At 27.6% G+C, this 16,372-nt stretch overlaps 1 long non-coding RNA gene across 1 annotated transcript; it reads left to right on the forward strand.

Moving 5' to 3' along the window:
* Positions 1-12,815: 12,815 nt before the first annotated feature.
* On the forward strand, positions 12,816-15,735 carry LOC147808102 (uncharacterized). The gene is made up of 2 exons (XR_015434724.1): positions 12,816-12,889; positions 14,152-15,735. It is a non-coding gene; the product is annotated as an uncharacterized LOC147808102 (long non-coding RNA).
* The last annotated feature ends 637 nt before the right edge of the window (positions 15,736-16,372 follow it).

Below are 16,372 nucleotides of genomic sequence, written 5' to 3' on the forward strand. Positions count from 1 at the left end.
CTGTCACGTCCACTAGTCAGAAATTTTAGTTGATCAAATAAAACTTCAGAAACTATTTTCTTATTTTATTTATTGTCATTTTTATACATATTTTAAACTACCACAAAATGAATTATTTCTAGCTTCGAAATTTGTCTAGAACAAAGAAATAAATTTTCCTTTGGATCCTTGAATAACTATATTTATTTCTTAAGTTTGAAAGAAGAATTTATATTAAGAGATGATGAAAATTGAGAAAAAAACAGAAATATTTGTATTTATAAGGTTCAGGATTCTGAAATTTGCGTTTACCATAAGATATTTCTAACAAAATTCTTTGAATATTAACTTTAGAATAACTCAGTGAATTTTATAAAAGTTTCTTAAACAAAGCTATAATAATACATATAAAAGTTATAAAAATTTATTTTATAAAAATTAATGAGGTAGTACTTTAAAATATTTAGAAATACTTTAGACCCTTTGGAAATGTGTTTTTAAAAATTTTCATAGAATTGCAATTTCTCTTATTTCAAAATAAACATTGCAATATAAAAATTCCTAATGATAATAATTCTTGATAAGCAAACCAGCTCATTAATGCAGATTTTTCTAGAAGTAAATAATATGAATTTCTAACATTTTATTCGAGAATATTTATATTAGTGTCAAGCATTTCTGTTTAGAATTTTATCAAACTATTTCTCAGAAAAGTTAACTATAGGAATATTCATTTGTTGGTTTTATTATAATAACCTTTTTACCCTTCTCCAAAAGAGAATATTTTTCATATAAAAAAAATCTAGGGCAATATATTATGCATATTTACGACGAATATTAAAAATAATAATAATACGTATTCATTGTGAATGTGTATTCAAAAATTTAGCGAAGAAAAAATTCTTTTAAAATTATGTTTTATTATGATAATGCCATTTCAGGTGAATGAAACCAAAATATACGTAATTAAATCCATTTAGTAATTTTTTCGTTGATATGTAAACGGTTTATCGAAAATTATGGTTTTCAAAATTATATATCTTATTATCGCAGATTTAGTATAAAATATAAATTTGAGAAGTAAATTTAACCTAATACATTGTTTTTATGTCATACTCTAAGATGTCGTGACAAAATTACCGCATTTACTAAATTGTATCACGAATTTTAGAACTATATTTTTGTTACTTTTACCGAAATCATTATCATAACGCTTTGGTAAAAATTACTGAGCTTTTCAATGTTCCCATAAAACCTGAAACACGATACATTTTAACATATTTTGGTAGTTTCAACAAAAACATTTTCTGAGTTAAGATTAAGTAGTAAATTTACGTCTGTTGTAGCAATATTAGTACTTATATATTTAATTCTACGTACAATAAATATGGTTTTAATTCCATTTAACCACAAAGAGATGAAACAAACTCAAACAGAGATGTGAGTGAATCCTGCGGTGATGTATTTAGCACTAAAATTGATGCCGACTGGCCTGTGTGGGGGTCAGGTAACTGGCCTTGCATCAGAAAGGTTCTGGGTTCGAATCCCGGGCAAGGTGTGAATGTTCTTTCATTCTCTGTACTATCTGTCCTTACTGTGGGAGCAACGTTGGCCCGCCTTATATGGTGCCCCTGAGAAGGTGGTCAACAAATTAGCCCTTCAAATGCCTGTATGACGTAGGTCATTCTCCAGGCGTGCATTGGAAAAAAAACACTAAAATTAATTGTTATTAAGCAAGTTTTATAAATTAAGGTTTGATTGCTATGAGTTCACGTACTATATTGCATTATGCCATTAATAGCGATTAGTAATGTCGCTTCTTGCTGTGTTATTTAATAAATTACTTTTTTTTCTATTACTTTTTATTTCATAAATTACCTCAAAATTAAATAGTGTGACGTGTTTTCTGTAAATAAATTTCGTAAAGTTTTCAAGAATTTCTGAAATTATTAAACATTTCGAATTTAAGTATGTTTTAAGAGTATTGTAGATAAGAGTCTAATGTTGTACGATGCGCAACTTTTGATGGAATAACTTTGAATAATCTTTGATCTAAGTATCGGATAATTCAAGTTCTGAATGGCTCAATTTGAATGATTGGATGAGATTAACTCAAATATGCATAATTAGTACAAACGATATTTTAAGTTTGCGATATCAGACGCCCATAAATCCAAATACAGCATAAAAAAGGGGCATGTTTATTTATAAAAAGTATGTTTTTTGAGTCTGATTTCACAAGTTAAAATATTTTCTGCGAAAATTAATTAGCCTATTTGAGGCCACCTCCTAGAAACATTAAGATTGAGTCCGTATAGACGTGTCCGTAGTGAAGATCCGATCATTAGTTCAAAAATTATTCAGGCTGACCAATTTATTTTTTTTGCGCACTGTACGTATGTATTTCACATCTTGGTAAGAATTAGTATATTGAAGTTTCATATTTAACTTGAGTGCAAGAATCAAGTGTGATTATTAAATAAATTAGTTTTTCTAACATAGGTATTTGGAGGAATTCTTATTCAATTTAAATATTAAATCATTTGGTAGCAGTGCAATGTGAAATTTTCATGAGCCTGAGTAGATACATTTTATATGATTATCACCACCGAAAAATTTAGTTTTCCTTCCTAAAAGATAAACCCGTATTCTAATGATATAGATATACTAATATGAATATTCCATAATGATGTTATGCATGTTTTATTTTTCTACTGCCAGTAAATACTTTATTTACGAAATTAATGCCCTCTAGTAAATCGAATCTCCGTTTTTAATTATTTAGTTGGATTCGCATTGATCCATGCGTAACCCAACAAAAGTTATTAACGATATGCTTAATTTAGTACTTTATTAAGGAAATCATGAATGCAAATTCTGTACCAGGAATTGCATTCGGATTGTTTCCAAACTGTGGCAAGTTTCCTTGTGTCCTCTAAAGGTTCGTTTAGGATGACAATCGTCACCCTGAAATTTTGTCTCGTCGCCAAAGGGATGGAGCCATGATATAAGCACGTGAAAGAGACAGTTTCCGATAATTGGCTTTTCACGGCCAACTCGTCCCTCAGCTTCGCTATTATTGGATCAATTAAGCGTCAGCAGTTGAGTGGCGTTTGCAACTGCCAGGAGACGAGTGATCCATATAGCATGCGAAACCTGACTATAGGAAACATACATTCAATTTCTCGATGACTGATATTTCCATGGATTACCATTTTAATCTCAGAAAATTAAATTATGCGGATACAGTATAACAGGGAAAGCACTTTCAATTAATTACAGGTTCCAGTTCCTGTTCCGAATCTTAAGTCATTCCTCTCCTATATAATTTCATAACTTCTTTGCTTTAATTATAATTCATTGGTTAGGAAAGCCATCTATAATGTGAGAGTCAACGACGAAATGCCAAGTGAGCATTCTAATTTAGGTATAAAAATAAACAGTTCATTTTCGATAAATGAAGCAATTCATTTGTTAAGATTAGTTTAACAATTTGCTTGTTAAATTCTCAAAAATTACCAGTTTGTTTGTTAAGATATGAAAAATTAATAAATTATTTATTTGAACGTTTATTTAAATTAAATTCTTTTTCTTTAATTTTATTTACTCGATTAGGAAGCATTTCATGATCAACAAGAAACATGCAAATTGTGCGATACAACTTATTTAAAATATGTTATATAATTTGATTCAAGATGAAGAACTACTGCATATTGAACAGCAAAATAATAATAATAATAAATAATTTATAGAAATTGCACAGGACAAGCAAATTCTAGTGAAATTAGTGTACAATTGTATGGTAATGACATTTCTAGTAAAAAAAGCATAATTCTGCTAATAAAACCAAAATATATGTAATTTAAACCATTGGTTTGGTAATTTTTCCGTGCGGAAATGGTTTACCGGAAATACTGATTTTCAAAATTACAGTCCTCTTTGTCAAACAAATTTAGAAAAAAATACTAAGCAAGTGCCAAAGTGCATTTAACCGAATAAATTATCTTTATACCATGATGTAAGGTATCATGATCAAATTTCAAAATTTTACGTCATTTACCAAATTGAATTATATATTATAGAGCTACATATTGGGATATTTTATTAATTTTACTAAAATCATTATCAAAGCCTTTCGGTAAAAATTACTGACCTTTTCATTGTTCCCATAGAGCCAGATATGTGGCGAATTTTACCATATTCTCGTAGTTTTAACCATTTTTGTTCAGTGTATTTATTATGAATTTTTTTAATGATTTTTCACAAAATTCATTCTATTTTTGATAAATGTTTCTTAAATTTTTAGTATTTAAATTATTCGCTTCATCTTTAATTTTGCATCAGTAATCGTATTATTCTCTATCAATCTGCAGTTCTTTTACTCTATTTTTAAAACAGTAACATAGGAATAATGCGTTGAGATTAAAAAAAAGTGACAGGCAAGCGTCCTTTAACACTTTAACGATTAATTAAAATTATCCTCAATTCCGAAACAAATATGAAGAACAACAAAATAAAAAGTATAATGTGAAAAAATGGAACCATCAAGTGAAGGACAAACAATAAGAATCAGTGAAGGACCGATAAGGAATTTAGCAGTTAAAAATTTCAATAAAAATAAGAAAAAAGTACTAAATTCATTAATAAATTTATTAGAAATCCGTAGAACATGACATGACTCCTAGAAATCCAAGTCAGCAGATGAAGATCTTTGTTAGATTAATTCAACTTAGTAAATTCTAAAGGATTATGAGAATTCCAATAATGCACAGCTATAAAATGGAATACTCTATATCTAGATTTCACTATACTATCTGTTAAATGAAGTATTTAGTGCCATCAAATTAGGATATGATGTGCCTGTAAAAAATTTGCAAGTATTCAAGTTATTTTCGAATTTTATTAAAACCACTTAGTTACTCAACAGAATGGATGCAACATAAAAACGAATTTAAATATAAAAAATGACCTCTTTAAAAATGAGATAAAATAATCTGAAGTATTGCAAGAAGTATTCGCAAATTAAAAAACGCTAAAATATCCAAAGCTTGTATGAATACTTTATTTTATAGTTTTCTCCCTTTTAAAAGGCCAGCTTCTCATACTTCACTGTGGAAAGATCATCAGATTCTCAAACAATCCTTAGACATGTGCCTGCTAAACTAAATACTTCGTTTTCTTTTCGCAAAATATTTTCTTACCAATTTAATTCTGAATTATCAATGTTACACCGAAATCAATTCCCACATTCGGAAAATAATAACTCAATATTCATGCAATTCGCAAAAATATCATCAAAAAGCTGTCATCTTATTTCCCTTTAACTCTACATATCACCCTTATTTATAGATAAAATTTATAACAAGAAGTAACTGGAATATTTCGCAAGGGAAATTTTGCTTTATTTATAGTCAGACGGATCTTGATGTACTTAAAATTTACCACAAAAAGATATAAAAATCAGTACATTAGCTTATAGCTTGCATAGAGAGAAAAATAAAAAATTAATTTAAAAGATGAAAGCAAAACTAAAATAAAAGCGATAGTAAAAGTACTGAAACGAATAAAACAAATATTAGATAAATGAAAGGTAGAGAGACTAAATTGCGTGATTAGCTGTATTTTACAGACAATATATGCACTTAATTATCTATAGATGTAAGCAAATTGTCAAAAGTATTACGGTAAACAGGATTTTTGATAATCATAACACTAGTAGATCATATTTAAGTCACTTCGAGGACAAATTTTCGGAAATATTGATGCGATTTAGATCAAAATTTATGAGGGGGAGTGCAAAAACGAAATTTACAGCACTCATTTTGAAGGAATGGAGTAAATCAGTGCTAGATAAAGAAAAGTCCAAACGATACAAAAACAATTACTTGAAAGCTTCATATTCCCAAGTAAACACACTTTTATCAAATAAGCTTTTTTTTCCAATGATCACATATGTTATTATTTCTGCAAATCTCCCATTTACAGGGCAGATTTGTTGGTACCATATTGGGTAGGCCAATGTTGCTTCCACGATAAGGAAAGATAGTACAGAGAATGAAAGACCATACATGCTTAGTCCGGGATTCGAACTCAGCCTTCCTGTTGCAACGCCAGTTAGTTCCCTGACCCCTACACAATTCCGGTCGGCGTATCAAATAATCCAGGATATGGAAGAAATAGTTAATGCTAGCCACATTATACAAACTAATTTGATTATAAACTCAATTTAACTTCACCGAAAAATAAGTTAAAAAATATTACATAGGCCAACATAAAATAGGTCTGTGAATTGTGATTTCCTACAAATATAATCAAAAGAACATTTCTTTCCATTCCAATGAAAAAAACGTTACATTTTACATTTAGTTTCTTATAAATGTAATTACTTAAAATTTCTAAATGAAAAAAAACTATTAAAAAGTTGGTTAACTAATTTACCGCTTGGTCGAAAAAGACTTCACTGTTTTTCTATTTCTTTTACAAGGAAAAAAAATTGTACTCGTAAAAATACGAGGAAGACTTTCTACAATCTTTAAGGGATTCTTTTGTTGGAGAGAAAATACAATTACTAGAAGGTGCAGATTTTTATGAGACATGCAATTTTAAAAAAGAAAAAAAAAGATTAAAAAAACGGGACAGGCACGCTTCTGAAGCATCATTTCAATTTTTTACATTAAAAGTAAAATGTTTTTTTTTAGTAAGAATAAAATGGTTTCAATAATTGTGGTTAAAGTTTTTCTACGTTAAAAAAAAAGATATTTTAAATTTAATTTTAAAACGGTCAAAGCGCAAAAACATTATTATTGCATGGACAAGTTTTGTTCGTATTTCTATTTTTAAATGCTTTTCTAAGGAAACAAAACATTTCTTAAATTTTTTTATCAAAACAAATTTATACTAGCATTGATTATTGCACTGTACAAATACAATGGATGAGGGGAAATCAAACAAACTGCACATCTTTTAAAGATGATTAATTTTAGATTAAAGATGATTAATATTAGTTGGGTTTTTTTCTATAAAATCGGTATAAATTAGGTAAATTAGATTGCGTTTTATTCAAAAATGCGAAGATTATGATACATGCATTTTTGCTTTAGGTACAAATAGGATAAGCACACGTCAGAAACTTATTGTTTTGCATTTACCTGTTTTGCATTTGTTTCGAAAATTCGTATTTTCGAATCCTGTAATTTTTTTTTCCTATCAAATTAATTCAATTTCATTTCATGATCAATTATTTTTTTATCACTGTTATATGTTAGCATTTACTTTTAATGATGATCTACTACTTTGTTTATGGAGCATATTTCTCAGGCTCACTGAATGTTAAACCTCTCAGGTTTTTAAGAAAGTGCAGGCTGTAAAAGCTTTAAATTACGTATGTTGGCATCAATTTATAAAATACTGACGTGTAATTGAATGTTTAGTCATTATATATAACGAAAATAAAATTTTCATTAGACATTAAAAAAATCTAAGCAATGTGAGGAATATACACAATTTCATACTTTGCGGGTTTCTAATAAGTCATTCTATAGAATACTTGCACTTTTAAAAATTTTGCTTTATAGTTTGCCATTGTAGTTATCCTGCAAAAATTTTGTAAAATTAACAAAATAACAATTGTCTGAAAGATTTAGGGGAAATATGTTGCTAAAAATTAAGAATGTACTGTTTTTTTCATACGACATAATATTTTTACAATGCAGTCATTAAATTGGTTAGAATAAACATGAAAATATGTATTTCAAGCATTCAAACAAATAAAAAATGAGTAAATAAATAAATAAAACTATAACAGTGAAAACGCAAATAAAAATTTGTCTACATGCTTTATAGAGAATTTTAGTTCATCACAGCACCAAAAAAGGTGGCCACTATGCAGAACAATCTTTTACAGTGCACAATGCGAAAGCTGTGATCTCCAAATATGATATTGGAAACCCAAAAATGTGTGTGAATAGAAATTATGTGAACCCAAAATAGTGTGTGCTGACTCCAAATTGAGCATTCATATACAATTTAAAGAGTATAGTTTAAATCTAAACCCATAAAATAGAATAAACTTACACCAAATTCTCTCTCATTCACACAATACGAGAATAATTTTCCCTTCCAGAAACACCTATGTGTTAGCGCCTGAAACGTCGAGAATTATTCCTCTAGACTTAGGTAGCAAATTGTTATGATTAGATTGAATGATTTTTTTGATCGTCGTTAAAATGGGTAAGCATTTTTTTTATTGTGTAATAAGGATAATTATATTTCATTCTTTTAAATATATTTGAGTTGCTTTAAGTAATTTCAACATGTATAATTTTTCATCAGCTTCCGTTCTGTTAAGCCTAATTCAAAATCGTCTTAATATCCTTTCTATTACTCGGAAGTTTGATTTACAAGCTCATTTTATTTTGAGAACTAGTGCATGTATCAAACCTACAATTATTATTTTTTAATTAACATAGGCTCGTAAAAACTGCTTTACAATTTCCTCTGTGTGTCATACAATACTGTTATTATAAATTTTATTGTAACTAAACATAAAACATGGTGGTAAGTGATGGCTTCTTCACACCAAGTAATGTACTAGAACGTACTAGTTCTTTCACACAATTATTCTTCTGATGCTTTGGAACACTTAGTGGAACACCATTTTGGTACCATTTCTAGTGTTCTGATACACCCAAAATTTTTACAATGTAGAAATGTTTGTAAGATTAATAATCTTCTGTTTTCTTCTGGTATAATTTAAGCATTCTATATAATTACTAGGCAGCAAATAGAATTCGGAATTGTTCCCATTGATGTCATAAATTGAAACATTATTTGCTTTTACAATGAATTCTTAATACTAAGGCAAGAGCAATTTTTTGTGGTATTATCAAAATACTTATTTCTATTTGAAGGAAGAAATACTTTCAAATTCTCTTTACAATAGTTTAACTGAAGAGAAAGATTAAAGAAAACTTAGGAAATAAACTTTATTTTTACTTAAATGTTTAATTAAATATTTAAATTTTGCAAACCATTAAATTTCTTGTGCTTTTAGGTATTCCACTTTTAAAATTCTAGACACATTCTTTCTATTATTTTACTCTTTTGGAATTATTTTACAAGACTTTTAACTGTATGATTAAATTTCTACCTTAAAGCTATAAATTGTGCTAACTTTATTTTTTTAAGTGAATTCATTGGCAAGGCCAATAATTTAAAATCTATTTAGGAGAAAAAATTTTAAGGATTAAAATTATTACGTTCAATTTTAAATGTTAAATACTTTAATTCAACACTTTTAATTAAACTATTTTTCTTAAATAATATATAAAACAATAGACAACAAACAATATTAACAAGTAATATATAAAAGTAAGAATTTGGAATCAGTACATGTTTTACCTAGATGCCAATGAAAAAAAAATATTTTATAGCGAAGAATGTTGCAGAAATAATTTACTGGAAGAACCGAATGTTTACTTTAAATTTTATGACCATCGTATAATTCGCTGAAGTGTATTTAATAGGGAAAAATGCATTGCTAAATGACAAACTAAAACTTGCGCTTTTAATTTATTGCTCTCCTTAATTTTTGCAGAAAAGTAAATATTCGATTTTTTCAAGTAAGTATGAGAACTCGTATTGGTAATTTAAAGTTTGAGTATTAAGTTCCAATGATTTTTAAAAATAACAAAAAAACTTTCAAAGCTATAATTAATGCATATATTTATAACAAACTAGCGTGAACATGAACTTGCATGTGTAATTATTTTTTAAACATATTTATGATACAACCATTAGAACAAGGAAACTATCGATAGATGTTTTTCTTTTTTTATACTCAAATTAAAAAAAATGTCTGCATTTTATATATTTTTTTATAATATGAAACTTAGTTCACCCAAGCTTTTAAAATCTACATTACAGTTAATATTTGATGTAATTAAGAACAACAATGGAATATATATTATCTAAATCTATTCTGATTCTAATATTAACAAATTCTGATTTTCTCATTTCACATTCAAATAATATTTATATGAATACACTACTACCTTAAATATTTAAATTTTAATTTCGACGCAGTGCACGAATGCTTCAATTTACATTAATATTTTTTTCCAAAATCTTTAAATTTGAGTTTGAAAAGTATAGGCCCGAAATACAAAAATAAAACCTTCGCAAATGGGCTAATTTTGCAATTAGCTGCATTTCTTTGAGCATTAGTAATTTTAATCATTGTTTCGGAAGCATGTATAAAAAACTTACGTATAACCATCACTGATTTTTTTTAAATTTTTTTAATTATTAACTCGTTTTATTTTTACATTAAAAATTAATACGTTAATTAAAAATAATTAAAATTAATACTTAATTTATTATAGTATATTCAAAATAAATTTAAAAAAAAACTAAAAAATTAAAAAAAAGAAGAAAAAAACTTGAAGAATTTCTTTAAAACCATGAAGAAAACAGGCGTAATGTTCTATTGATGTAAACAGACACGCTTAACTATAGTTTTTGATTCAGTTATGATTATAAATGTGCTATATTAACATAATTTAGTTTCTTTTTTTGCTTTAGTGATGGTTTCAAGGGGGCGGAAAAGGACTTTAGAATGTGTATACATTAAAAAAAGTTACGGATTGAGTTATGAATTAAAGAACTGGCACTCAGGGTGCGGGTACTTTTTTTTTATACATAAAATCCACTTTTACTGTACTATCCATTTTCACCGGCACAAAACAATCTGATGTATAGTACTTTTTACAGTAATATTAACTGTAAAATCTTGAAATCATGGCTATTAAATAAATACTACTGTGAAAAAGAATGATGCAAAAAACTGGATTTCATGGTAAAAGGAATTTTACTGATGGCGCACTCAGCGTGGCAGTAATTTTTACCGTAACTTAATTCGTTAATTCGAAATTTTTACAGTGTATACTTTTGTACCTCTACAAACATATACCGTATGTATATCGCATGTACCTCTCATACAAGCTTATTAAAATTGCCCCTACACAAGTGGATTTCAGATCCACACAGACAAATATACTGACTATTTCATTGTAATAGGTTTTTTGGCTTATTTCAGTCACTTTTGAGACATGAAAGTACAATTTTAGCTTTAAACTCTATTGCGGGATTTATATTAATTTTAAATAAAGTTTTAATAATGATAAAACTATAATATGAGCATGCAACAATTAGAACTTTTGTAATTTAATGTTATCTTGCGAACGATGCTAACCATAAATGACTGCCGTCCCTACAAAAAATGACCAATAGAAACCAATAAAAACATTCATTGATATCAATAGAATTCTATTGGTCTGTACTTGTTTCTATTGTTATTTCAACTGATGTCAACTGATATCAGTAGTGTATTGGCATCAATAGATGTTGAACAGTAGGGTATTCTATTGGTCTGTACTTGTTCCTATTGACATTTCAACTGATATCAGTAGTGTACTGGTATCAATAGATATTGATCAATAGAATTCTACTGGTCTGTACTTGTTCCCATTGACATTTCAACTGATATCAGCAGTGTATTGGTATCAATGGATATTGATCAGTAGGTATTCTATTGGTATATACTTGTCTGTATTTCACACTTCAACTGATGACTACTGACATCAGTAGGGTACTTGTATCAATAGATGTTGATCAGTTAGGTATTCTACTTGTTTTATCAATGTATGAACTGATATCTACAGATTTTTATTGACACCAGTAAAACTTAGCAATTATTGATCAATAGGTATTTTATTAGTCTATATTTGTTTTCATGAATACATCAACAGGTGCCTATAGAATTGCTTTACATACGTTTGCTTACAATACATATTTTTCCGGAAATCTAACAGGTTACGACCTTTTAAAATTAGATTACTTTGTTAATAATTCTTCATTATTTCATTTTTTTTTCTTGATTATGTACTGATTTCCGGTCATTAATTTCTTAGATTTATATAAGGATTCTTAACATGTATATTAAGGGTAGTGAGAACGTACACTTTCTATGTGCACTAATTAAAGAATACATATTTAAAATTATTAAAATCATTTTATTATTTTGGAAGAAAGGAAGTTTTTGAGTAAAACTTTTACACATCTTAATAACTTTAAAATCTGCTTAAAGTCATTCAAATGAAAGTAATTTTATAATAAAAGTAATTTAATAATAAAACTTGTTTTTATTAGTTTATCATTTATTTATTTTGTAATTTACAAAATTTATTTTAATCAAAGTCATGATGACAAAAAAAATATTATTAATTATAATCCCACTTTAAATTTTATTATAAGTTGTTTTTAATTTTTATTGATTTATTATTATTATTGAATTTATACTAAACTAGAACTATTCGCAAAATAAATTAATTATTTTAGGTTTCAAACAACTTCGTAGCAAAAGAAATACATTTACATAAATTAAAAATTCATATAAAATCTCAAACTTTTTACCTTCAAACATTAACCTCGCCATCATAATTTTATAAATTTCAGTCCCTTTTTGAAATTTGTTTTAAATAAATTTGGATCATAAAACAAAATAAACTTTTTTGAATGAAATAAGTAAATTTGTTTTGTAGAAACATAGTTAATTCAATCCAATTGAATCTATAAAAGCAAAAAGGAGTTATTAATTCAGAAACGAAAGGGGAGCATGCAAAATACGAGAATTGACTTTTAGTCGTTCGTTAAATGTGTTTTAATCGTTCGTTAAATCATATCAAGCTGCCTACACTCCCAATTTTGAGAATGTTCCTTTTAAACTTTTTCCCCAGTTCATTCCGTTTCTCAGTCTGAAGTTCCAGCCAATCACGTTACTCCGACTTACGTTCAATGTTTACAATTGAGCGTCATGGAAAGAATGACGCATATTATGGGGAGAAATATTTTAGTAAGTGTAATTTTTTCTTTATTTCTTATTTTTATTTGCATCTTTGTTAGTTACAGAAATATTAAAACGTATGCTTGAGTTTTATTGATATTTTAAGTTATCTATACATGTATATTATTCTTGAATTATTACTGCATGTGCATGCATATCTAGGGTTACGATATACTCGTATACAGATTCCATGAAAAGAAAGTATTTTTAATGTTTTTTTTTTTTCTGGGTTTCTTAAACAGACTTAAATAGAAACACTTTGTTCACATGTTATTTACATAAATTCCCATTAATATCACCGTTAGTATCAAATTAATTATTTATTTAGTTGTGTATAATATTTTTAAACTTTGCATTATATTTTAAGTGTTAATCACAAATTCTTTTGTTATTTTAATGCTTTTCCTGAACTGTAGCCAAAAAATATGTAGCAAAGCTTGATAACAATATTTACAAAAAATATATATAGATTTTAAGGTAAAGATATGTGTAAAAACTTTATATACAGTGAAATTTTTTTTTTTTTTTGCTCTCTGAAAGGCAATTTAATGTTTAGGTAATCTAAATTTATATTATTAGTATAATTTATTAATTACATTAAATTTATGTTATTAGTATAACTACTAAATGATATATTTAAATGATATTTTTTTGCTACTCTGTCTTGACTGTGTTCAAGTAAATGCAAAAAAACATTTTCAATTATTAAATATTTTTATAAACAATAATTATTTTTATAAGTAGTTATTTTTATAAATAATTACTTTTCTATTTGCATTTAAATTTTCTTTGTTTACTTCATTTTTGTTATGGGTTAAAAACAATCCTTACACTTTCTTATGTATTTAATCTTAGCTGGATGTAACTTTTTTTTTCTTTTCTTTAACATGTTGAATGCCATGCTAATTTTACACGGCTTGCCCGTCTGGCCAAAATGATTTTTTTCAGTATGTATTGCATTAATTTCTTCCAACCATCTTAGTAATGATAATAATATAATATAATTAGGAGCATTAAAAATTTATTCTAATAATCTAGGCTTCGCCGTTCATCGATGACCCCTGTGGCGCTACAAACAAACTCAGTGCCAGTCACCGGTGACCCCTATGGCATTCAACGTGTTAAATTAGTTCAATAATATTAAATTTAAAAATTATTATGGCTAAACCTATTCCTAATGTAATAAAATGTGTACATTGTGATGAAAACTTTCAACAACTTATTCAAATAAAATACTTTTACATTGATAAGTTCTGTTTAAAATTTTCTAGCCGAACTGAATGCATGACAAGACTCTTATTTGGGTTACATGGAGAAGAAAACCACGCAAACATGTCACGGATAGTCTGGCGTCATGATCCGTCTACCACAAAGGATATTTTACGTCAGCACTGGGGTCAGTGCAAACTTTCTATTCCTTGAGCCATTGCGACATTTCTGGAAATAATGAAGCTGATCACTTCACAAATACTGCTGTTAATTTCCTCCACTCGTTTTTACTCTCCCCTACAGCCAAATCTTCTCCACCATTGTAAGAATGATAGACTAAAATATAAAGAATCTGCCTGATGTGGATGCTGCAGGAAAGATTTGGTTAGGCCTCCTCTGCAATGCTTTGCCAATGTACCTCCTCCAGCAAGTTTTTTAACTGTGTTAAGTAGTGAAAACTGAAAAAGAGTGTGTGATTCGGTTTTTTCGAAACTTGAAATATGTTTTAATTTAAAAGTTCTGTGCGAAACATGTGAACTTTTTTTATAAATACCTACATTACACAAGTCTTACCAGCTCTTCCTTGAGCCATTAAAATGAACTTAAAGTCGTTTCACTCTGTATAGCAAATTTATCTGTATATTATTACCTTTTACTATGATGTTTTATTATTTTCTCATAATAATGCTAATTTTATTTAACTTTAAACTATAATTTTGTAAATTTGGTTTAGGTTATTCTTACTGGTTAATTTCCCATTGTATTAAGTATGATTTTCCATTATAATTTTACTGCTGTTGTTGTGTTTTCTTTGTTTACTTGCTCTTTTTAATTACTGACCTTTAATTATGATATTACTATCTATATATACATAACCCATGCTAAGGATTTAAAATTATTAGCCAGTTTTTAAAATTCTAAGCCAAAGGCAAATCTTAACAATTTTTTATGATTGATTTTTTCAGTAGGAAAATGCATATTTATTATAAATTGAATTATTTTATAAAAATGCAACTACAAATTAAGAATCATTTTGCAGTTGGGGAGGAGTAAATGAACAATGAATGGATAAACTTTTCTTTTTGTTCGAAAACAGCATTCGCCAATACTTTCCCCAAAATAACATTTTTGTTTTGCCAAATTTCAAGTTTAATATATATGGTAAGATGACAAATGCTTAGCACAAGCTTTGCATAGATAAAAATCAAATAAATGGTATATCATTTGTGTGTATAAGGATTTAAAGCTTATGGTATACTTTAAGATTGTTCTGTCATTTTTTTCTTTCTTAAATATTGAAAATTTTTACTCTTAAAATGCTATGTCAAACACAATGAGGGGGGGGGGTCTTGAAATGACAATAAATTGACTATATTTTAGTCAGGTTTTTTGGCTATCAATAAAGTAACATCCAACTAATCCCCATTCCATTTTCATAAAATCTGAAGAATCCATTTGTACTTTTATAATGTTGCTCCAAAACATTATTTTGTGTAGTATTGTAGATTCCAATATTATTCACAATAATTTTCTAACATTTTAATTTATTGTTTAAAAAAAATTTAATTAACTATAAAGAAGCTTAAAAAAAGTTGATTTGTTTTTATAAACATAATGCTATAGCTTTTGATAAAGTGTTAATTGATGTCAGTGTTTTATTTCTCGGTATAAATCAGGTGACTTAACTTATTTACCCAATTGTGTATCAATGTTTTATTTTCCATTCAGAGCTGTTCGTGTATCAAACTGTAGTAACACACTATGCTTGTTTTAAGAATAAACCGGCTTTTAAAACACTATTCCAGTATGCTGAGCACAGTACACTAGTACCAGTATATGCTGGCTCTAGCATGATACTAGATAATGAAACTACAATTTAGGTATTATACCGGAGCCAGTATCCTGCTAACTTGTGAAACACCAGCTTCGGTATGATACCGGCGGATGAAACGCTGGGTCTGGTATAATTCCCGATCTAGTATCATACCAGAACCGGTATTTCATACGCCGGCATGATTTTTTTTTATACCAGGAATTTTTTCCAATAAAGTACCCTCTTGAACTCACATTTTAAGTTTCTTTTTATAGTTATATTAAACAATAAAATATAATTTAGTAATAAATTATATTTAAAATTAAATTGGAAATATGAAAAGGAAATTAAAGTTAACTTTAAAACTAGCATAGTGTAGGTATAAAGAAGTATGTTTTTTTAGAATATAATTCTTTTATCCTTCCACATAAGCAGTGTTTAACTTTAAATATTCAAAACATTTTTAGATG

This window comes from Parasteatoda tepidariorum, chromosome 6, assembly GCF_982258835.1.
Source record: "Parasteatoda tepidariorum strain Cologne lab strain chromosome 6, Ptep-v5.0, whole genome shotgun sequence".
Taxonomy (NCBI): Eukaryota; Metazoa; Arthropoda; class Arachnida; order Araneae; family Theridiidae; genus Parasteatoda; species Parasteatoda tepidariorum.